At 34.6% G+C, this 25,694-nt stretch overlaps 1 protein-coding gene across 1 annotated transcript in view; it reads left to right on the top strand.

The window, feature by feature from the left end:
* Positions 1 to 25,694, top strand: part of LOC120428101 (uncharacterized) — a 581,627-nt gene that overhangs the window by 524,237 nt on the left and 31,696 nt on the right. The window lies entirely within an intron of this gene.

Here is a 25,694-nt window from a genome sequence, read left to right as displayed (position 1 = left end):
ATTTTCTCAGCTTTTCAAAAATATTTTTTTCAAAACTGGGCAAACATGTGCACTAATTTTGAAAAATGAAAAACTGCGACTATTTTCAAAAAAGTCACTTAAATATGGCTATAACTTGAAAACGGTGCACTTTATCAAAATTTCACTAAAGTACTTTTTGATTGCAAATTTGATTTTACATCGAAAAATGAAGTTGAAAAATTTTACGACCAAAATTTCGATTTTTTGAAAAAATCAGTATTGATTAAAAAATTCATAACTCGGTCAATGATTTTTTGCACAACCTGGAAATTTCTGAAAAGTTGGCATTTTATGTCCTCTAAAACATATCAAAAAATAAAAAAAAATAAAAATAGTGTTTTTTTGTAAATCAAGTTTTAGTGATGAAAAGTTAAATAAAAAAATCACCAAATTTTTTTTACCGTGTATTATTTTTTTTTCAGTGTAGTCCGTATCCATACCTACAACTTTGCCGAAGACACCAAATCGATCAAAAAATTCCTTCAAAAGATACAGATTTTTGAATTTTCATACATCATTTTTGTATGGACAGCTGCCAAATTTGTATGGAAAATTATATGGAGAAACTAATGATGCAAAATGGCTTCTTTGGGCATACCGAAGTCACCAAAAAAGTTTCAGTCGGATTAAAAAATACAAAAATTAAAATTGAAGAAAAAAGACCGATTTCGTAGAGAATTGCTCTGATTGCGAAATTGAAAAGGTTTAATTTTCCGATTTATATCGTGAAAATTATTCAAAATTATTTGACGGATCGTACTCTGCAGGTATGTTATCAGAATAGCAAATCTGATCAACTACCTGTACGTGCTGGCGTCCCTCAAGGAAGCATTTTGGGTCCAATTTTGTACAATATTTTTACTTCTGACTTGCCTGATTTGCCCCCAGGATGTCAGAAATCACTTTTTGCTGATGACACAAGCATCTCCGCCAAAGGCAGAAGCCTTCGTGTCATCACAAGAAGATTACAAAAAAGCTTGGATATTTTCAATTCTTATTTGAAAGAATGGAAAATTACTCCAAATGCTGCAAAAACTCAACTTATTATTTTCCCTCACAAACCAAGGGCTGATTTTCTTAAACCAAAAAGTCATCACATTGTAAAGATGAATGAGGTAAATTTAAAGTGGGAGGATCAAGTGAAATATCTTGGACTTGCTTTTGACAAAAACCTTACTTACAAGGATCACATTGAAAGTATCCAGGTTAAATGTAACAAATATATTAAATGTTTGTATCCACTAATAAACAGGAATTCTAGACTTTGTCTCAAGAATAAACTGTTAAGTACTGCCTCTTAAATTGTAAATATTGCTCGGTTTGTTCTAGAGGTCGTATCGAGGTGCTCCGATTTGGATGAAACTTTCCGCGTTTGTTTGTCTATACATAAGATGAACTCATGCCAAATATGAGCCCTCTACGACAAAGGGAAGTGGGGTAAAACGGGCTTTGAAGTTTGAGGTCCAACAAACCTAAAAAATCTTAAAATTGCTCGCATTTCCGTAAAACTTCATCAATTCCAATTCTCTTTGATGCATTCGAAAGGTCTTTTGAAGCACTTCAAAATGTGCCATAGACATCCAGGATTGGTTCGACCTTTTCTCTTATCTTTTGCAAATTACTGTCAAAAATGGATTTTTTTCAAACCTTAATATCTTTTTGCAACAGCCTCCAACACCCATACTCCCATAGGTCAAAAGATAGGTAATAACATGGACTATAAGCCTACGGTGTTAACTTTTTGGCCAATCGCAGTTTTTCTCATAGTTTTTCGATTTTTCTAGAACAAACATTTTACAACGTTAATTTTTGCCCTGTAGGCCGCCATAGCGGCACTTTTTGGTCTCAATTTTGTCATATTCGGAATCCTCGGACAATTTCACGTAAGTTAGAAGTATTGGACCCCACTTCCCTTTGTCGTAGAGGGCTCATATTTGGCATGAGTTCATCTCATGTATAAACAAACAAACGCTGAAAGTTTCATCCAAATCGGAGCACCTCGATACGACCTGTTACACATTGGTGAAAAACTCGCTCTTAATTTATAAACAAATTTTCAGACCTGCCATGCTTTATGCTGTGCCGATCTGGACAAGCTGTTGTTTAACCAGGAAGAAAAAACTTCAGAGGATTCAGAACAAAATTCTGAAAATGATTCTGAAACTTCCTCCCTGGTTCAGCACCAGTGAACTTCATCAATTAGCCGAAGTTGACACTTTGGATGTTATGTCCAATAAGATAATTGATGCATTTCGACAAAAATCATTGCAGTCTTCAGCTGCATTGATCCGCTCATTATATTTAAGGTATCCCTTTTCCCTTTTGTACATGTAGGACCGCCTACATTTGAAATCACTGAATAGCGAAAGCTACAATATTTCATGAATAAATGAAAGTTGCTAGTATTTAAAATTGAGGTGAAAAGTCATCGTTTGTGATTGGACACTCAATAATATTTTAACTGAATGAATGTACTAGGGTGGGTACGGATTTTGAAAAGTTCTCAGATCAAGTTCTGGTGTGGTTCCCCTTGTAGGGCATACCCATAGGGACTCTCACGCCAAATTTCAGCTCATTTGGTTGAAAACTGGCTTGTCTCAAGCGGGTTCAAGTTTACATGGAAATTACTATGGGAAATTTTGAATTTTCGTTCATTCGCTCCTACAGGCCTGGGGAAAACATGTAGAAACTTCTAGGATGGCCAGAAATGAGCGGAATCGTCTGGAGAACAACTTTCCCTAAGAGTCCAGGTCGATTCGTTCAACCCCCATCGAGCTCAACGGCAATACATCCGGAGTTTTCGGAACCAACGGTTTTCCCCAGAAAAGCATCAAATTTTCCTTAGCATGCTATGAATGCTTGATGAACACCGCGACGCCACATGTCAAACAGCTACCACGTGATTGTAAAATTTGCACCATAACAGTTTTTTTTTCTTATTTGGAGGTTTAGAATACAGCTAAATAGTATCAGGATCACCATAAATGATAATTCTATAGTTCAAAAAGTAATAAAAAGTAATTTTTATAGGCGATGCTAGTCCACGTGGTAGCTGTTTGACATGTGGCGTCGCGGTGTTCATCAAGCATTCATAGCATGCTAAGGGAAATTTAATGCTTTTCTGGGGAAAACCGTTGGTTCCGAAAACCCCGGATGTATTGCCGTTGAGCTCGATGGGGGTTGAACGAATCGACCTGGACTCTTAGGGAAAGTTGTTCTCCAGACGATTCCGCTCATTTCTGGCCATCCTAGAAGTTTCTACATGTTTTCCCCAGGCCTGTAGGAGCGAATGAACGAAAATTCAAAATTTCCCATAGTAATTTCCATGTAAACTTGAACCGGCTTGAGACAAGCCAGTTTTCAACCAAATGAGCTGAAATTTGACGTGAGAGTTCCTATCGGTATGCCCTACAAGGGGAACCACACCAGAACTTGATCTTAGAACTTTTCAAAAATCCGTACCCACCCTAATGTACATGGAAAAGAAATTTGAATAAATATAAATTAAAAAAAAAAGGGCAATGGTATCCAAAATAGACACGAAAGGGCGGGCTTTTCAGTGTTCTATCAACTTGACTTATTGTTCATACCATCAGATTGGGTAGTCAGATCTTTATATTTCCGGGTACTTATGTGCTTACAACTTATGATAGGGTAGGTCTTTTGATAACCTATCCAACGACAGGTCGCATCCAGACAATGTTTTCATCATTATATCTGAGATTCGGCTTCCGAAAAGTGCATGAATTACACTTAAGTGCTAATAACTTTAGATAGGGTTTCGTATTATTACCGCCAGCTGGAGTGACATGAGGTCTGGGGTGGTATTAGGTCATACATTTTTTTACATATTTGTATGAGTTATGACCCAATTTCAGCCCCCAGACAAAATATCACCCCGGTATTGAAATACATTGGATTTGTTGACATCCTCAAGAACAATATTTGATAAACTCAACGAAATACTCAAAACAAATATCCTTTATTCGAAAACCAGAATGAACTCTTACCCCTTCCAAACCCAAGGTTGCAACAAGTTGATTTTTCTCCCCCGTCGGTCCGAGATCCGTACCGGAATTTTCCCGTACATAACGTTCGCTCCGTTACGCAAGATCTAAAACATCAACACCGTATTATTTTTATAGAGGGGCGAAATAGAGTGCGACCGAGCGGCCATAGTTGTTGCCGCCAGCCGAGTGCCGCTTACAAATTATAATTCAACATCATCGGAGATAATGAACCGACAGTTTGGCGCCACTCGGGTGCTCGAGGTGGTCTACAACAGCCAGCATCCGGCCCGACCATTCCACCCTTCGATGACGTCGGTCGCGGACACCCTAACGCGGAAGGATGTAGGAGGTTTTCAACACTTGCCTTTTGCTACTCTCGATTATTTTCCAAACTAGGGTGTGGCTTATGCGGGGTTAAATTTATTTCAACACTAAATATTAAAATAAGAAGATATTTTTGAAGTGATTTTTTTTTCTAAACATATGTGAGTTTAACTAAATGTATATTAATGTCCAATAAATCAAGGCTTTGGAGTAAAAACCGGACCCAGTTTGAGGAAAACCCGGTGTTTTTGAGAGCTGAAGATGGGGTCGATAAATTTGTGTTGGGATCAGCGTGTCCAAATCTTCCGAACCCGAGTTGGAGTCGAACTCAGCTAATGTAAACATTTTTTTATGGCAGAATTTAAAAATAAAGACTTCTGAGTGGAAGAATCTCCTATTATCATCACCCTAATGAACCACTTTGATCCTGTTGCTTTTCACCATGGTCTAGCACCGACGACACACTCAAACCCCCCCAGCACATGTTGTTCCGTGCAAGAGTAAAAAGTGTGTGGCCGTTGTATGATTCTGTGAAGGAACGAGTGTAAGGTTATAAAGTGACAAAAACGACACCTCCACCTCTCCATCCTTTGGCACCCCCCGCTGCTCAAATTGTGGGAAGGTCCTGGAAAAACACAAGAGTGTGTGTGGTTTAGCTTTTACGGAGAAAAATGAGGAATTTGTTATGGTTCTCGGAATATGTTGAATCAAAAATTCAAAGGAGTTTAAATTAGATATTATAGGCGTTTTTTAATAATTGGGTGAGAATTATTTTTGTTAAAAATATGTTAATGTGAGCCAACACAAATAAGAAAAATATATCTTAGCTTATGTTCAACGTATATACTTCATATTTGAATAGAATTCTGGATTTAAAAAAAAGTCCAATAAACCAAATTTCCAATTTTTGCTTTTTGGGTGTTTTTGAAACCGCCTTGAAGCAGGGATATTAAAAAACACCCAAAAAGCAAACACTGAAAATTTGGTTTATTAGACTTTTTAAAAAAAAACTATAGTTATTTTTTAACCCAAGATAAAAAAAAATCCACATGAAGCTACAAAAATCTAAGTTACACTATACCTTAGGGCAAAAAAGTTCTGATCTCAGTTCTGCAAGGTCAGTTCAACCAAATCAAACAGTGATCAGATTTTGGCAAATGTTCACGTAGACACGTACCACGATGTAATCAAATGGCAGTAAACAAGGCACAGGTTGAAATTGATTCGGTGTCCATCACGAATTTTGAGGTTTTTTTTTTTATGTGCACGATACGATTCACATTTTTTGTTCTTCTGTGTTACAGTATAACTGATTTGTCGAATATCATTAAACAAAGACTGCATTTTCAGAAACCAACTGAAATTATTGTGATCAAACAGTTCTCCTTTAATTTTTGTCAGTTCCTCGATTGCAACAGCGCTGTTCAGGGCAATGTGCACTTTTCATCGATCCATAATAAAGTCAGTCGTTGCACTGGGTCTCTTTTATCAGGAAATAGAAGCCAAATATTTTGACACGTTTATCAAAGAAAATACAGTCATGCCTCGGTTTTGCACGCCTCGGTTTTGCACGCCTCGGTTTTGCACCGTTCAGCTGCCTCGGTTAAGCACGGCCCAGTGCTTAACTGAAGCACAGAGCTTATGGGATTTTGGCTATATGGGAGACATTGGCTATAATTCTATGAATATTCATGCAAACATCAAAAATTATAGTGTTTTGGAATCGGGATGATATCAGCTATCCATTAAAATTATAATTTCATGAAAATTTTTACAAAGATACGTATTTTTCCTGTATTTTGAAAATGCATATTTTTTCTCTAAAGAAACCAAAAATATATTGATATTGCAATATGGGTATCAAATGATCAGGTTTTTTTCATATATTTTGGATGTAACAATAACATTTTTAGAAAATACTCAAAACTTTCACAAAACTACGTATTTTCGAAAAAAATACTCAAAATTTCAATTTTTACAATATGGGTACCAAACGATCGAGATTTTTTCATACATTTCGAATGTAATAGCAACATTTTTAGAAAATACTGAAAATTATCACAAAACTACGTATTTTCGAAAAAATACTCAAAATTTTAATTTTTACAATATGGGTATCAAACGATCGGGATTTTTTCATACATTTCGAATGTATTAACAACATTTTTAGAAAATACTCAAAATTTTCACAAAACTACGTATTTTCGAAAAAAATACTCAAAATTTCAATTTTTACAATATGGGTATCAAACGATCGAGATTTTTTCATACATTTCGAATGTAATAGCAACATTTTTAGAAAATACTGAAAATTTTCACAAAACTACGTATTTTCAAAAAAAAAATACTCGAAATTTCAATATTTGCAATATGGGTATCAAACAATCGGGATTTTTTCATACATTTCAAAAGTAAAAAAATTAAAATACTCAAAGTTTTCACAAAACTACATATTTTTGAAAAAAAATACTCAAAATTTCCGGTTTTCACAAGAGGTATCAAATGTTCGGGATTTTTTTATACATTTCAAAAGTTTTAACACAAATTTGTGAAAATATCCAAATTAGCATAGCATAGCATAGCATTGGTGTCTACCCGTAGCTGCTACTTCGTTATTGACCAGGACCCCCAAACATTGCTCCGTGGACCACAGATGAAAAGTAGGAACCAATCATCACCCCTTCGCAATTTTCAAAGGTCCCTATCGTGCTGATCAATACCGACGCCGGCCACGACCAGTGGTAAGACACGGGGAAGAAGATTGGGACCGCCAAATCGACTGCGTCTCCGACAAAGTATCACATGAGTTTTGAGGGGTTAGTAAGATGGGTATGAGGTCAGGATTCACTGTGGTAGGTGATGCGACCATGAGCAATTTGTTTATCGGTTGAAATTTTAAAAATCTTAGGCAGCCGGCTGCGGAAAGATACCTATCTAGGGATTTAAATATAGTATTAATTCGACCGCGATTCTCCAGAAATTCTCCGTCGGCGTGCCTTCCGATCAACGGTGATGTAGGAAGGGCTTCATTCATTAAAATTATTTTATATCATAAGCCTTAAAACATATCCGTCGACGTGCCTTTCGATCCTCGATGATATGGAAAGGACTTAATCCAGCAATACGACTTGCTTGTCTCAAAAAACAAAAATCGGATCGTTTCTATCGAAAACTATATAAAGAGAACAAAAATAAAATTCATCGGCCAACGCACGCGCGAACAAAAAACAAATGAAAAAAGAAGAAGAAGAAATCCAATCACCCCATGTACACAAATAGCGACACAAAAGAGACGAAAAAAAACGAAAAAAAACAGGACTGCGCGTCCACACAGGCACCGCACTACTGATCAATTTGTGAAAATATCCAAATTTTCACAAAACTACGTTTTTTTAAAAAAATACCCCAAATTTCAGTTTTTTACAATATGAGTATAACATGGTTGAGATTTTTTCATTAATTGTTTCTTTGTATCGTCAACGGAAATTTTAAGTATTTTTTCGAAAATACGTAGTTTTGTGAATTTTTTTAGTATTTTCTAAAAATGTTGTTATTACATTCGAAATGTATGAAAAAATCCCGATTGTTTGATACCCACATTGTAAAACCGGAAATTTTGAGTACTTTTTTTTCAAAAATTCGTAGTTTTGTGAAAATTTTGAGTATTTTCTAAAAATGTTGTTATTACATTCGAAACGTATGAAAAAATCCCGATCGTTTGATACCCATTATTGCAAACATCGAAATTTTGAGTATTTTTTCGAAAATACGTAGTTTTGTGAAAATTTTGAGTATTTTCTAAAAATGTTGTTATTACATTCGAAATGTATGAAAAAATTCCGATCGTTTGATACCCATATTGTAAAAATTGAAATTTTGAGTATTTTTTTCGAAAATACGTAGTTTTGTGAAAATTTTGAGTATTTTCTAAAAATGTTATTGTTACATCCAAAATGTATGAAAAAACCCTGATCATTTGATACCCATATTGCAATTACAATATATTGTTGGTTTCTTTAGAAAAAAAATATGCATTTTCGAAATACAGGAAAAATACGTATTTTTGTGAACACTTTCATGAAATAATAATTTTAATGGATAGCTGACATCATCCCAATTCCAAAACACTATAATTTTTGATGTTTGCATGATTTTTCGTACGATTAAAGCCAATGTCTCCCATATAGCCAAAATCCCATAAGCTCTGTGCCTCGGTTATGCACGCCTCGGTTTTGCATCCCCCATATGCGGTGCTAAACCGAGGCACGTCTGTATATGTCTTTGCACCAGGGAACAGAGTCTTGGATAGAAGATAGTCGTCTTTTGTGGTTCAGACTTGAACGGAACAAATGGATCAATAAGCTGAATGTGTCGTTGAAATATTGTTTAAAGTTTAAAAACTATGTATAATGTACTAAAAGCTCTTTCCAATCTTGACTATTTTGTACTCTTTTGTACAAAGGTTAATGTTTGTTTTGACGTACAACTTTTAAAGACTTTCCGAGGCACCAATTCTGGTCCCTTATAAATTCAATGGAAAATATAAAAAAAATCATAAACGGTGGTTATTTTTATGCAACTTGAACATATTACAAAAAAATTGTCTTCATCACGCCTGATACTAAATAAAAATTCAAAACAGAGAATCGTCACAAAATTGAATCACGATATGCATTTAAGAATTACCAGCTTCTAAATGAATTGTTATGAAAGTATTTTCAGCGAAGCCTAATTTATATCTTTGAACTTAAACTCATGGCTATAATGGAAATCGTAACCTTACTCGATGCATTTTTAAACAAATTATGCATAGAGAAGAGTTGGAAGACTTTATCCCCTTTTTTGTATCGCACATAACTCTGTCAATTTCTCACAAAAACTATGAACATTCAACTATGTTTGACTGATAATTTCATCAGATGAACTCTTCAAATCATGGCAAGTGTTTAAAAAAAATATTTTAAACCGGCATTTTCAAAATGTTAGGGGTAACTTGATCCCCCCTTTCAACATTTTGAAGAAATCTTAAGCAAAATGTTTCAATGTGACAGCAATTTCACATAAAACCTGTACGTTTTTATTTAAAATATGACAAGTTTAGTATGTAAAATATTTAAAAACAATAAAATATTCTTTTTTAGACCCCAATTTGATCATGTTACCAAAAGCTGGTAACTTTTGAAAAATTGTTAAAACTGCAGTAAGTTATGTCCAACTATTATAATTAAAACTATGTAAAAAAAACCAGCCCAATTAATTAAGCTTGAGGCTGATTCCAGTGTCTGTAAAAATGCAGGGATCAAGTCTCTCTAATGGCAATGTTTTTAAACAATTGGTAGTAAAAATAGTATGACGATAAATTTAACGTCAAATGCGTAAAGATACACAATTGGTGTATAAAAAATATTTTATTGCATAAATTTTGAGTGCTTTCTATTCATAAAAAAAGGTTTTTGGAGTTTTTTTGCAGCACTTTTTAGAAAAATGTGTGTAACTCAATCTAAACATTGTTTAATTTTTTCTCTGTTTTTACAATGAGTTTTAGTCAATTTCGCACAATTTTTTAGAAAAATACAACTAATTTTTCAACCCAACTGCTGACGAGATACAGTATTGGGATCAAAAGTTCCCGGGGATCAAGTGTCCCCACCTTCCTCTACAGCAATTCAATTTGAAAAGGGCACAAACCAAAGAGAAAATCTCCGATCGAGCTCAATATTTGTGTGGGGTTCCTTGGCCAAAATAATTAGAACTGTATTTTTAGTTGGCCATTAGGGTGACCTACACCGTGCTAGGGTGGTCGCAAAAATGGCGATTTACGTCATTTTTAGCAAAAACATTTTTTTTCAAAAAATAAAAAAAAACGCCAATTCAACCGATTTTAGTTGTCTTGGATGCAAATGAGTCGGTCGGCTTGGGTTCGATCCCAGACGGTCCCGGTGGCATTTTTCGAGACGAGATTTGTCTGACCACGCCTTCCGTCGGCGTTAGCGTCGTTAGCTCAATCCAGGTGTAGGAGTCGTCTCCCTGGGTCCTGTCTCGGTGGAGTCGCTTGTAGGCAATTGGACTAACAATCCAAACTTCGTCAGTTGGAATCCCGGGGTGGATGGAAGCCTAGGTGTAAAAAGAGGTTTGAATTTTAATAAATCTCCCAAAATTTTTTGATAAATATTTTCAAACACAATTTTTGGTTTCGGATAGCAAATACTGTCGCCCTATTTGAAGATAATAGTAGATTTAGAACAAGTTGCAATAATAGTCGTACATTCATCCAACGAGGTTCACCGAGCAGATATAAGCAGTATTACTAGTATTGCTTTTCGATACAAGTGTTAACTTTTCAGAACTTGTATCAAAAAGTACTTTGTATTACTATTACTTTGAAGCCATAGAGAAGCATGGTCAAAAATTTGGCAAAATAAAATACATTTCCGGTTTTGGTAGAGAATTTCGCAACAGAGTTACATAAAAGTCAAAACATTGCTGTATACAGACATGATAATATGTATTAATACCACTTTTAAAAATTATCTTAAAATTTAATTTTAAAACAACCTCTCACTTAACCTACACATGATTTCCATTTATATCACCATTTTGTGTTCTAATTATATCCACTGCAGTGGGCTTCCAAGCAGCTGCTCCAGTTCAGCGTTTCTGGGTATGACGAATGTGAACCGCGGCCACAATGATGACGGTTCCTGGCCCTGGTAGCTCACTTGTAGCGAATGTGCCCGATGCAAATGTGGACCCGCAGTCCCAGCCAGCCAGCCAGCATGCGGTTTCGATGTCTCCCAAATGACGTCAACGCACGAGGCGCGTAATTCGAAACAGTTTAGCCGTACTTATTTCCAACGCTTCCCGTCTTTTTTTTGCAGATGATATTACGAAATGGTCCGAGAGTTCGTTGTCTGCTGCCGACTGAAATTTCAATACCAGCATCGGCAATACGCGGAGGGGGCGATGATTTGTGCGAAAATAGACTGGCAACCCTGCCCCTGGTCGGAGGTCGAATTTAGAACGCATTTTGAAACTATTTAAGGATATCGGATTTTTCTGTCTTCATCGCCATAAATTCCAACACGCCTTCCGGCCAGTTATAATTTCTCTCCCTTGGAGGTCCCCGTCGTCATCGTCATCCGGGAGAGTGTTAATTAATTCCCCCCGAGCCATTTCTAATAGGAACCGTTTGGAATGTCCCCCGACGGCTGGCGTGTCCAATTCTTGGAGCTTCGCGTTTCAAATTAGGACAAATTGACTGCTCGCACAGCAGGGGACGTCGAACGAGCTGTCGAATCTTCGAGGGGGCGACAACCGGGGCGGTTTTTATTGCTTCGGTGGCGGCGATGTCGGCGATGATCAATTTGGAAAGGACACGGCTTCAGAGAGTGTCGATTCAGTTGTATACTTTCTTTTGCCGGAAGCAGTTATGATTTATGACTTTTGCAATGTTAAGATATTTCACTTTTTTTTTATTTTGAGCATGAGCATGGTTGACTGCCAATGAGCTGCTACTCCGTTATTGACTGATCAGCTGAAGTTAAACAATGAATCAAAAATGATCAGTGGGAGCCAACCATCCGTTCACTGTTTAACCTCTGAAGATCCCTACTTTATTAGTCAATACCGGCGCCCTCCCAAGAAGCCTGCAGTTCAACGAAAGGGAGGAATGTTAGTCCGATAGTTGAAATTGCAGACTCATCAAGCACACAGTTTTTCGCTATATACTTGTTGATACCGCTTGAGGATTAGTGCGCTGACCACGGGGACGCGTTGTCTTGTTTTTGCATGTTAATTTTCATTTCTTTTGTGTCGCTGTTTGTGTGCTTGGGTGAGTGGTTATTATAATTAAATATTGGGGGGGTCATTGTGCTAATGAATATTGTTGCGTGTCAGTCGAAGTCGTGATTATTCAGGTTAATTTTTTTTGTGTGTGCTTTTGTGTCGCTTTTCGTATGGGGTGAGGGATTGTGGTAATTTTACTGTCTGCGTGTAAATTTATCAACTCACTATATGATTTATATAATTGTTTATATTATTCCTCATCCTTTTCCTTTCCTGTAACATACCATCTCCTCATACCATATATGATCAAATTGTTTAAATTAACGATACTTTGTAGAACAGCATTGGAACCATCTGGAGTATTTATACTTTAAATTACTGCAATTTTTTTACAGCTTCCTGGAATCATCTTGATTTTATTTATTATATTTATTATATGTATTATATTTGTTTCATTTATTATTTTTACAAAACTACATGCTTATTATATAATACACTAAAGACTCACATTTACACGTACAAACTTCCAAATCATTTAATACATTACGCATTCAACCATTTTCATCGGCCCGATGAAATTCCCCTAACCCCCATTCCAAACCTCCCAAAAATATTCCGTTCACTTTTAAAAGTCGCATGGGTTCCCTGCACTTTTGCCACTAGTGAACAACAAAAACATCCCCTCCCGAATCCCCACGGGACTGTATGGGCGTAGCCTTGGAGCACAGTGTGGAAATTTCCGTTCTTAGATATTTTTGGTTGTACCGGGCAGCAATCAAATTGTCTAAGAATATTGAATTGACCATTGTGGCACCCCCTACAGCGTGGTGCAGACCCGTTATGCTATGCTATGCTATGCTATACTTGTTGATACCGTTTGAGACCGTTGAATCCACAGCAGCTCCTTCAAGCATCACGTGATTATTATTTTTTTTTTTGGTTAGTAGGATAAGGTATTGGCTTTTCGATGCCTCCCGAGCTACGATGCTATGGGGAGGACTTTTATAACAGACCCGTCGACGAGCCTTCCGAGCAACGATGCTATGGGAAGGTCTTTTTGGTTAACACACAAAGTCACTCACACACAATTATTTCACTCCACTATTAATTAATCCAAAATGTCAGCGCGTCTTTCGATCATTATATAGAAATGGCTTTTTCACCATAAAAAATAAAACCTTATTCAAAAAACTATACACAATTTACCCGACGCCGTGCCTTCCGATCAACGAGGATATAGGAAGGGCTTTGAAAATCACAAAACAATTAATTAAGATCACCAAAAACAATCACAAAAACACCAATTACTCAACGAAAATTACGCTCAAGACACAAATAAGTCAGTACGTCATGCTATTATTCGATTACCACAATCACTCACCCCAAATGAACAGCGACACAAAAGCACACAAAAAAATTACCCTGCATAATCACGACTTCGCGGAATACTTCGGACTTCGGAAAATAACACGATGATGCCATTATTTAAAATTATAATGACCAATCACCCCATGCACTCGAACAGCGACATAAAAGAGATGGAAAATAACACGAAAAAACAGGACTGCGCGTCCACACAGGCACCGCACTACTGATCATATTTCACTTTTTTTTCACTTTTTTCACTTTTTTTTTCACTTTTTTTCATATTTTTTTTAATTTTTAAGATAAACAATCATACCGTCATCAGGGTCTGGGGTGAGATTGGGTCATACAAATTTCAGTTTTTTTGTATGACCCAGTCTCACCTCCCAGCCCCAATATCACCCTGATGACGGTAGTAAATACATGTGGATTTCTATGGACCGTCAGTGGGGGTGACATTGGGTCTGGGGCGTGAGATTGGGTCAAAGTGATTTTTTACGGATTTGACCATTTCTCAGGTTCTTCTCAATTAAATTAAATTCTGTTAAAATGGTTGTGTAGGGGACATCTCAAGATGACTTAGCTGAAAAAATCTCGTTCATACAACAAATCCTGTCATTTTGGCAGCTGTCTAAAGTTAAGGTACGTTTTTGGCCAAAAATTTCGTTCCGAAAAATCAACTTTTTGATATTTTTGCTAGAATTGCTCGAAAAGTACAGTCATCCCTCATATTCGGAACAGTTTACAGATCGACCAATGTTCAACAAATCATAGAAAATCGATAATCGATTAACCTTCATGTGAAAGCTTTTCTTGCGATCTTTCGATTGACGTATAGACCGGCTGTACATTTTTACGTTTTATATCAAGTTTTCAAAGAAAAACATTTACCCTTAAAATCCACAAATTAAGAACACTTTTTTCTTACGATGTAAACAAACTTTTTATTCTCTCCAGGAGTACATATTTTTTACAAAAAAATTACTTCGCACTGTGAAACCAATAAAACTTATGCTTAGTAATTTTGAGTAATGAAAGGTCTGATAACTTTTTGTGAAAATATCACTTAAATTCAGATGTTCCACAATTTTGGAAGGCACAATAACATCCCACAATCATGGAACAGGCAATTTGAAAGTTGTGTTTTGCAGCTCTGGATAAAATAGTCTGGAAATGCAGTTTTTGTTTAAAAAGTATTACTTTTACTAGTGAAATAGCGAAAGAATGTCTAAATAAAGGCAATAAAAATAGCATGGTCGGCAGAAAAGTTGCATTTTGCATTATATTGACAAATTACCACAAAAGTGTTCCGAATTTGTGGGTGTTCCGAATATGTGGGATGACTGTACCTAAATGTTTGAAAATCTCTACTTCAAACATTGTACCATGTCAATACGATTCCCTCGAACAAGAAACACTGATGAATGACTTAATTTTACCATATCGTTGTATTTGAGCTTAATTTTACTTTCATTTGACCCAATGTCACCCCCTCTAAGTGGTGAGATTGGGTCTATTTTCAAATTATTGGCATTTAAGGTAGAGTTCATCAAATTCCACAAAATTTTGAAAAAAATGTTAGTAAACTATCTAAGAATATTTTTTTAACAGATTGATTTTATTTAAATTGTTTATTAGGAAATTATGAGTGGTGTATCGTTTTTTGACACATAGTCACCCCCACTGACGGGATATCTTTATTCTGTGCATTTTTAATTAATGTTGCTAAACAAAAATTAATATTTCTGGAACAAACTGGTCCCATCAACTGCGACGAATCGGACCAACAGTCTGAAAACGGACAACCGTTTTAAAGAAACTAAATGCTATAAATTTGATAATCGATACAGCAATTTTGTTATTCTGTATCTCTTCTTGACGACACCACACAAAAATTCCCGATTCGTCCAGATGACGGTATTACGGGTTTCTATAATTGTATTGGGTCGGTGGTGTAGTGTTAAGACTGGATGTCTATCTCCCCTGCTAGCCTGTGTCCAATCAAAGTCGATCCCGGTTACATTTCTTGAGTTTTTATCATGCTTCAAAGAGTTTTATTGCAACCTCTTTTGTCTTTTTGGCTAGAAATAAAAAACTAAAAAAAGGTGGATCAATCTTTAAAATAATATGTTATACTGGGAAACCTCTTTTTACACGGTGGCGTTACGCTTTTTATTTCATCGAACTCTCTAGAACGACGCAACATTTTTGCAATCTTTTAAAAGCAGTTTGTAGGTTTTGTTCAGAATTACAAAACGCATTTTGAACCATACAAAAATATTGTACGGTTCAAGAGAAATCGAAGAAATTAAAAGCGTAACGCCACCGTGTAAAAAGAGATTTCACTGTAACAGATTTTGAGACGTCGTAGAATGTTCGAATTTGGCATAAGTTCATCTCATGTATAGACAAACAAACGCTGAAATCGGAGCACCTCAATACGACCTGTGACACCCTCGTGACAAAACTCACTCTTACATAATTTGAATATAGTATTATACGAAACTTATTTCATAATTTTGACAAAGATTATTTCCCTTCTCTCTGGTTTTGATATTTCCCCCCCCTTAAATGTATCCATTAATGTAGGCTGTCTTTTTTAAAACATTGATTAGATTTTGAGATATTGCCACAAATATACAACATCACGTTGGCAAATCTCACCCTAATGTTCAATGTCACCTCTCCCCTACTGACGGCCCCAAAAAATGTTTGCTCAAGGTTTTTTTTATAATGAATATAACTTGTTTAAAATGTTTAAAACTGAATTTGTTAAAACTCAAATACTATCACCAGAAAAAAAATCAAGTTATAAGGCAAGTTGGGCTTTGCAAATAACATCTTTATTTTCATAATTATATTACATAAAAAGAGTGGAAAGAGTCATACTATACAATTAACAAATAACAAGCTAAACAGAACTTTCAAATGATTTTCATCAAACACTATCCATGTTTAAAATAGGCAAATACTGGTAACTCAGCGCGGGATTCAATCTTCCTCTCGCATGCATGGAAGATGCCCTTGTCTTTTTCAAGCCATTGACACGCCGTTACGTCCACTGCCTTCAGTTTGATCGCCCTAGCCAGGAACGACTTCAAATTTCCAACATTCAACGAGTAGCAATAGCTCACATCGAGCTGCTCCATCCGCTGACAGTCGTTCCACCGCTCTAGAAACTCCCCGTGGAGTTCAGCGTTGCCCGGTATAGCGAGAGTATGCAACATCGACGCCTTGGCGATAAACGGTCCAAATGTTTCATCCCGCAGAGCACACCGGCCCAAGTCCAGCCCTGTCAGGTGCGACAGCAACGCGGTCAGTGCGACAAGATGTTCCTCGCGTAGCTCAACATAGTTGATTGTCAGATGTTGCAGGGTGCCACAGGTCAAGGCGACTCCATCAACTATACCCCGTTTTAGATCTTCGTTCATGATGAAACCGCCGGAGAACTTGAACGACTCGAGATTCGACCCAACATTGGCGAAGATATCTCGCAGTCGTGACTGTCGCTGCTCTTCACTCACATCTTTGCTCGCTATCGCACGGTAGTCCAGCTCAAAGTGTCGAATCTTGCGCAGACATCTCCTGGAGAGCTGCAAGAACCGGGTGCATACTCGTGACATCAGCAGAAGCTCGTCGAAGCTAAAGTAGCCAAACACCTCCAGCAGGGAGTCTTCATCGAGTTGATCCAGCGATGGCTCGTCACATTCCATGAAACTACCGCAGCCATCATCGTGGGTCATAATTTAAAGGTCAAACACACTAAAACACTGACTGAAAAACACAAAACGAAACTTAACTGCGACTAAACATCGAACGAAACTTCTTGTTTGTTTATTGGTTTATTACTATCTGATGTCATTCTGCTGTGCAGTATACCCTACTGCAAAGTACGACCTGAGAATGTGTGCTGTATAGAAAGGAGAGGCAAAGATAGATACAGAGTATCAGTCAGTCTAACAACCGGTCACATGCACCTGCGAATCGGTCACCAGCTGCGCGATGTTTCAACGGAGAACGCGAGCTGTAGCACGACATTATAGTTTGAGTTTTTTAGGGGAGAGTGGATGTTCTAGTATCATCATGAATATTTCACAATATTTTTAAAATAGCGGCTTGCTAGTGAATTAGAAGGTTTTTGAAAATTCATTGCTTCCATACTTATGGAGACGAAAGGTGATAATCTTTAAAAAAAGGATAAAAAAGAATTAAAAAAAACCCGATTTAATCCCACCTGGGGTGAGACAGAGCCTTTATTACCTTTATAACGCCTACTGGAATTTACTTAACTGACATTTAGGCGTTAGGCAAAATTGTGAGCTTTTAATAAGTAAGCCAAAAAATTATGTACAGTCGACTCTCTGGTTGTCAATATCCAAGGGACCGTCGAGGAAGAGAATCATCAAAATTTATATGCAAGCCATGAGAAAGTGAAATTATTGACAACTGGAAGAGATTTTTAAAGCAAACAGAATCCAAGGGACCGTCGAGGAAGAGATACTTCAAGCAAGGTAAAATATCGAGGAATGAAGATAATTGAAGTATGCAGATTGAAGGGACTGAAGAATTCATCGATAGATGGAGAATTATTGATATCGAGAAGATCGACAGCCAGAGAGTCGACTGTAGTATGCATTATGGTGAAGAAGTAGATCATTTTCGAAGAAAATTGATCATAACTATAAAATATTCTGTATTAAATTCAATTTAACGAATTTCAGCACCAAAAGGAATCAGCATGTGAAAGAAAGAATTTTTGATCTAAATCAAATGTACTTCTAAATTTATATAATTTTATGGCACAGTCATTGACGTCCTAGTTGACAATCATTGATTAATGACGATTGCCATAACCTTACAAGGAATGGGATCACTAGGGTGCACAGGGTGGGGCAACATGGGGCAACTGCCCCACCATCCTCAGAAATTTGTTCTAAATTTGGTCAGGGGGTGTCCACAAATAACGTATTTTTCAAAACGTCTATATTATTGCCCCACCTTCCTCAAAAAGCTGGGCACGCAACAACTTGTTGAAGGAATTTTGTCGAAATATTGAAAGCGACGCAACATTTATATCTTTGAACGAAAAATCATCACAATGATAGAAGTCTTCACGTTAAGGTGTTTTTGGGATTGGGAAGCATACTGCGACTGAGTACTTGGTGAGACTTCACTACGACAAACGCTGGGTTCATAGAGTTATCTAAGCCCGTGCTCACGCACACTAGCACACCATTTGTTTTGCTAGCTGGTACAAATTTTAACCTCACTTTTTTCGTGTACGTACACGCAATACATGCGCACGTAGATAACTCTATTGCAACGAGCCGACGCGTGCCTTGGTGCGCTGGTACGATGAACCAAAATACTAACACACAAACAGGCTCGTACCAAAGATAGAAAACCAAACCCGCGATGTGCGTTGCCACTGGAGCATGGGAAGCTTGGACGCTCACTAGACATTCGTTCGCTCAGAGATCGATAAGAGAATGAGCAAGAAAAAAAAAAGAAAGGCAAAAGAATGAGCATGGGGCTTCAGAACGGATAGCTGCTTGCGTCGTGTTTGCGATCACTGAAGCTTAGCATAGATAATCATGATAGGCGATGTGTAGGGTAAGTGAAATTTCACGATTTCGCGGACAGCGTGAAATCCGTGAAATTTGGCTTTATCCGTGAAATCCCGTGAAATTTTATGTCTGTGTGAAACTGTAACGATTTTACTCAAAATGATTTATCAAACTCAAATAAGAATAAAAATAATCTTTTGAAATACAGTAGAATTAAGCGAGTGAATACCCTTGTTTAATTACTAGGGTTAGTGAAATTTCACGATTTTGCGGACAGCGTGAAATCCGCGAAATTTGTCTTTTTCTGCGAAATCCCGTGAAATTTTATGTTTGTGTGAAACTGTAACGTTTATTTCAATGTTTTATCAAACTGAAACAGGAATAAAAATAATTCAAAGATCTACTGTAGAATTAAGCGAGTGAAAATACCCTTGTTCAATTACTAATACAGGGTTAGTGAAATTTGATGACCATCCGCGAACAGTATGAATTTCTTGATATTTATAAATTTTCTCAGATCATTTTTTTTCTTCAAACAATTTCAATATTTCAAATATAAAGACTTTTTAAGTAAATTTTATAAGTGTTCAATTGAAAAGCTTGATATGAACCTTTTGAAGAATTGTTTAAATTTATCAGTTTTTAGGAACTAACCAAATTTAGTAATATTTTTTCACTTTAGTAAAAATTTTACTACTATTTAGTTTGAAAATTAAAATTTCAAAAAGAAATAAGCTTTGTTTTATCCAAAATTAAGTGAAGAGTATTTATTATCTTCGAAACCTCATTTTAAAAACATGTCAGATTTTTCTCTAAGTTCTGTTTAATTTTAACGATATTTGATTATTTGGGTGGATGATTCCCCTTTTTTTGTTTTCTGTTCTCATTTTAAATAAAAATTTTGATTTTGTTACAAATTATTTTATTTTTGCCTATTGATTTAAAATTTAGTTTTTGAAAAGAGAGAGGAAATCCTTAAATAATATTTAAAATGGGCTAAATGTTGCAAAAAATTCAAACTATTTCACTCATTTTGGGTGGCCAAGATTGTTGAATCTTGCTTTGATATGAAATTCAATAAAATGTAAACTGCTAAAACAGAAGCAAATCAGCGAAAACGTTTTTGCTTTATTAGTTGAATATCAAAAATGTAGATCAATAAATGATTATACGCATGCCCTACATTTTGTTTTAAAATATAAAAAGAGCTCATCCATAAACTGTCGTTCTACGCATAATTGTCCCATGTCAGTTTTGGACGATTTTTACTTAATGACATTTTTAAGTTTAGTTTGATGTGTACTTTAAGAAAAACACATAAAATCTGGTATTGTGGATTTAGCTCGTAGCTGGATTTTCTGGCATCTTCTCACGGTCATTGGAACGGTCGTGGATAGACCTAGGGGTTCCCAGTTGGAGTGAAAAAATTCAATTTATAGAAAAATTATGGATTATAATTTTGCTTTTTTATCACTTCTCCGACATCAGGAATAATTGTTTGAACATGCTCGCAATTTTTTTATTCGGTCGGAAAAATAGTATTTTTCTTGAAAAAACTTTCATTTTTAATCACATGATCACCCCTAATTCTGGCTCGATGCCGCCATCATGCGACCGCGTGCTCCGTTTGTTTGTCAACAAAGCTGCAGCTGGATGGTGAGACGAAGTGAGGGGGGAAGAGATTTTGACATTTTTATGCCCGCATCTGGCCCGCCGCCTATTTCGTCGGTCACTGAGTCGCCGGTCGTTTCCTGTGACCGAGTCCAGCTAGGAACTGATCGTACAATACTTTGTTCGGAAACTCATTGAAAACAACCAAGTCTGTTTGTCCCATCGTTAAACTTCTACGCATAATTGTCCCACCAAGTATTTTCTTACACGGAATCATTAGTTTTACTAACCATTATGTCTTGTTTATCTGTTGTATAGCAACCGAATCACAATTAAGGGTGATAAACTGCTAACTGGGGCGATTAGGGAAACATAGGGCGAATAGGAACCCACAGGACAATTCGACGCCAACATTTCAAAAAGCATCATGTACAAACCATGCGTTTTGAGAAAAACGCATTTGAATTTTGAGCATCATTTTTCAATTCCCATTTTATTATAAAAGCAAAAGAAGATGTTCTAATGATTACAAACGATGAAAAACGTTGCTTTTATTGATATTTGATCATGCAAATTCAATAAAACATCATTTCCGTAATTTTATTTAAGAAAAACAAACATAACTTCTTTTGAAATCACCAACGTCTATATCACCCTGCTGTCATTGAGGGGGACGCTTTGTTATGATTCGTTTTTCTTCGCCGAATGTACATGGCGCTTTGTTCATGATGCTTTTTTTTCGTCACGAGGTTTATGTAGTCTTTTGTTTGACAGGTTGACAGGGCTATATAAACAGGGACTGCTGATGGCAGAGATTTTGTTTATGTTACTTTATTTAAAATCATGATTAAACAGACTTTACTGAAGTAACTTTTGCTCATTTTTGGTGGAGAGGTAGCTTATTAGAAGTACTTTTAGAATATACAATAACCCAGAAAGTGTCAAAATGTACATGATGCCTTTTGAAATGTTACCGTCGAATTATGCGTAGAAACACAGAAATCGGTAGAAAAATTTCAATCGCGTTTTTCTCAGTTGCACTTTTTTGAACATGGGACAATTATGCGTAGAACGGCAGTAAACTAGGTGGAAACTTTTTTGAAAATTATGAGATTTATTTTGTTTCACGTTCAAATTTAGTGAAGATTTTTTTAGTTTATTGAAGAATAACATATAATGAAGCAAAAAAAGTAGTTTCTGTGATTTAAATAAAAGATTTTTAGAGTTATTTTAACATTTTTCACGTTCCGCGAAATTTGCGTGAAATTTTGTGTTTTAAAATTAAGGTCCCCGTGAAATTTGATATTTTCGACCGTGAAAAATCACTAAGCCTATTTATAACATTCTCTAAGTGAGGGTTCCATGTAAGTAAAATTTAACGCTGATTGCATACGATTTGTTATAAAATTATTTAACTTTCCGCGAACTATTATACAAATATCATCTGCAAATCCAACTACTTCAAATCTAAGTTCAGCCAACTTTTTCAGTAGTTTATCAACTACTAGCGACCACAATAGAGGTGATAATACTCCACCCTGTGGACACCCCTTCTGTGGTCTTATAACTAGCCTCTCACCACCAAAATCAGCTGAAATCTCCATGTTTATAAGCATAGTCTCAATCCAATTTATGACACATAAATCAAAACTCCTTGACTCCATTGCTGAACGCATTGAACAATGGGAAGCATTGTCGAATGCTCCTTCAACATCAAGAAATGCGCATAAAGCTAATTCTTTGTTTAATAATGATTTTTCTATTTTCGTTACTAAGCTGTGTAATGCCGTAATAGTTGATTTACCACTTTGATAAGCAAATTGCGATTTGCTAAGAGGATAATTTTTTAAGTATGTTCCTTTAATAAAGTCATCTAATATTTTTTCCATGGTTTTTAATAGTAATGAAGAAAGACTTATGGGTCTGAAAGATTTAGCATTTGTCTTATCTTTTTTTCCAGCCTTAGGTATAAATACGACCCGTACTTCTCTCCAAGCTTTGGGAATGTAGCCTAGAGAGATGCTGGCTCTAAAAAGTTCAGTTAATCGTATACTAATTTTATCTTTAGCGTGTTGCAGTAGGGCTGGAAAAATTCCATCTCTACCAGCAGATTTAAACGGTTTAAATGTGCTTATTGCCCATTCAACTTTGGATTGAGTGAATATTTCACAGGATTTCAAGTGGGCGTTTTCAGACCAATCTTTTGTCGGTCCTTCACCCTCCGAAGCCTGATCGCTTTCACTCGATACCACAATTGAACCTGGGAAATGAGCTTTCATCATAACTTCTAATGTTTCAGAACTGTCTTGAGTAAAACTGCCATCCGCTTTTTTAAGATTCCCTAAACCATTCGTATGGTCCTTAGAGAGAGCTTTCTGTAATCTTGCAACAACTGGTGTGCTCTCAATTTTCTCACAAGAGCGGTTCCAGTCTTTACGTTTAGATTTTCTGACTTTGAAGGCGCCCATACCCCTCCCCCAGCACCTGTCTCTGCTTACCTTAATTTTTATTAATATAAGGCCTATAAATTCGAAAAAAAATAATATTTTTTCAACCCTGACTGTACTGCCGTTCTACGCATAGTTGTCCCATGTTTGAAAAAGTGCAACTGAGAAAAACGTGATTGAAATTTTTCGACCGATTTCTGTGTTTCTACGCATAATTGTCTCGTGGGCATAGGGCTATTCGCCCTATGTGTCCCTAATCGCCCCTGTTAGCAGTTTATCACCCTTATTTGTGATTCTCTTGCTATACAACAGATAAACAAGACATAATGCTTAGTAAAACTAATGATTCCGTGTAAGAAAATACTTTGTGGGACAATTACAGGGTTGTTACGGAAAAGTCGAAAAAAAATCCGCGCCAGATCCGCGCCGACCCCAAAACCCAATCCGCGCGAAATCCGCGCCATATAAAAAAAAATCTTGACAAACATAATGAATAAAATTTTAAACGAAAAAAGAATAATACAGAAAGCATTACTGATCCGTTGATCAGTTGTGGATTCATATCCCACCTGCACCAAGTGGAACCTTTTCTGCCATTTCTGAAACAATATTAGCATTTTTTGTAGCACCTAAAATATCGGAAATTCAGGAAAAAAATTTAAATTCAAAAATTAAAAAAAATTTAAACCCTAAAATAAATTACCAAATTATAAAATCGAGGGATTTTGTACTTGATAATTCTCACCAAAATTTTACTCTGGAAAATCGAAACACGAAATTTATTTTATTTTCTTCTCTAAATTTCTCTAAACTAAAATATGACTCCGAAAATGATTCGAACTAAGAAAATGGCAAAAAATAACAATAATTTAATAATGTAATGATTTAATAATATAATTATTTAATAATTTAATAATTCAATAATTTAATAATTTAATAATTTAATAACTTAATAATTTAATAATTTAATAATTTAATAATTTAATAATTTAATAATTTAATAATTTAATAATTTAATAATTTAATAATTTAATAATTTAATAATTTAATAATTTAATAATTTAATAATTTAATAATTTAATAATTTAATAATTTAATAATTTAATAATTTAATTATTTAATAATTTGATAATTTAATAATTTAATAATTTAATAATTTAATAATTTAATAATTTAATAATTTAATAATTTAATAATTTAATAATTTAATAATTTAATAATTTAATAATTTAATAATTTAATAATTTAATAATTTAATAATTTAATAATTTAATAATTTAATAATTTAATAATTTAATAATTTAAAAATTTAATAATTCAATAATTTAATAATTTAATAATTTAATAATTTAATTATTTAATAATTTAATAATTTAATAATTTAATAATTTAATAATTTAATAATTTAATAATTTAATAATTTAATAATTTAATAGTTTAATAATTTAATAATTTAATAATTTAATAATTTAATAATTTAATAATTTAATAATTTAATAATTTAATAATTTAATAATTTAATAATTTAATAATTTAATAATTTAATAATTTAATAATTTAATAATTTAATAATTTAATAATTCAATAATTTAATAATTTAAAAATTTAATAATTTAATAATTTAATAACTTAATAATTTAATAATTTAATTACTTAATAATTTAGTAATTTAGTAATTTGATAATTTGATAATTTAAAAATTTAATAAATAAATAATTAAATAATTTTATAATTTAATAACTAAAGAACTTTATTAAAAAATTAAGAATTTAAGAATTAAAAAAAATCCATGTTATTTTTTTGTAATTTTTCAATGTGAGAATTCATATTTCTTTTTGCGTTTTTGAGTCTGCAATTTTTGGCAATTTAAATTTATGAATTCTATTTTTTTTTGTTTAATTGAATATGTAAATTCTGAAATTTTCAATTTTCGACGGCGATTTTAGCAGATTGCTAAGTGGATTTCGTCATGTTTTGATAATTGAGAGTAGAACCAATTCTACCTAAATCAGAGTGGCAACAGAATCTTTCAATTTTTAATAAACCACAAATTTTAAAATTTAAATGTAAGATTGAAAAAACTTAAAAAATCTAAAAAGGTCTAAAGCTTTTTGAAATTCTGTAATTTTTTGAATTTTGTAATTTTGAAATTGTAATTAATATGCTCGCTTAATATTTATTGTTTGCTGAATTAAAAAATGCATTGGAAACTTTTAAACCCTGTACCGATCTAAAAAAAATCTAAGGGTTAAATCCAATCCGAAACATACCCTAAGAATCATTTATGTACATCCTTAGGTTAAAATCTTTGGAAAAAGTTTAAAATATGAGTCAGAAGATAAAAATTAAATGTATCATGTGAATTATTATAGAAAAATATTTAAACCAGGTCAGTAAATGTTAACAAAAATTATGAGTTGTAATGTTATGTAAAATTTATATAAGAAATCTCAATACATTTTTAAAAATAAACGCTCCTTCAAGATTATTTTGAAGATTCGTATTAAGTAAAAACAATGAATAATTTTCAGAAGAAAATTTTCTTCATTTACAACTTCTTAGAA

Source organism: Culex pipiens, chromosome 2 (genome assembly GCF_016801865.2).
Source record: "Culex pipiens pallens isolate TS chromosome 2, TS_CPP_V2, whole genome shotgun sequence".
NCBI classification, from domain to species: Eukaryota; Metazoa; Arthropoda; class Insecta; order Diptera; family Culicidae; genus Culex; species Culex pipiens.
This window is presented reverse-complemented; position numbering and strand designations above follow the sequence as displayed.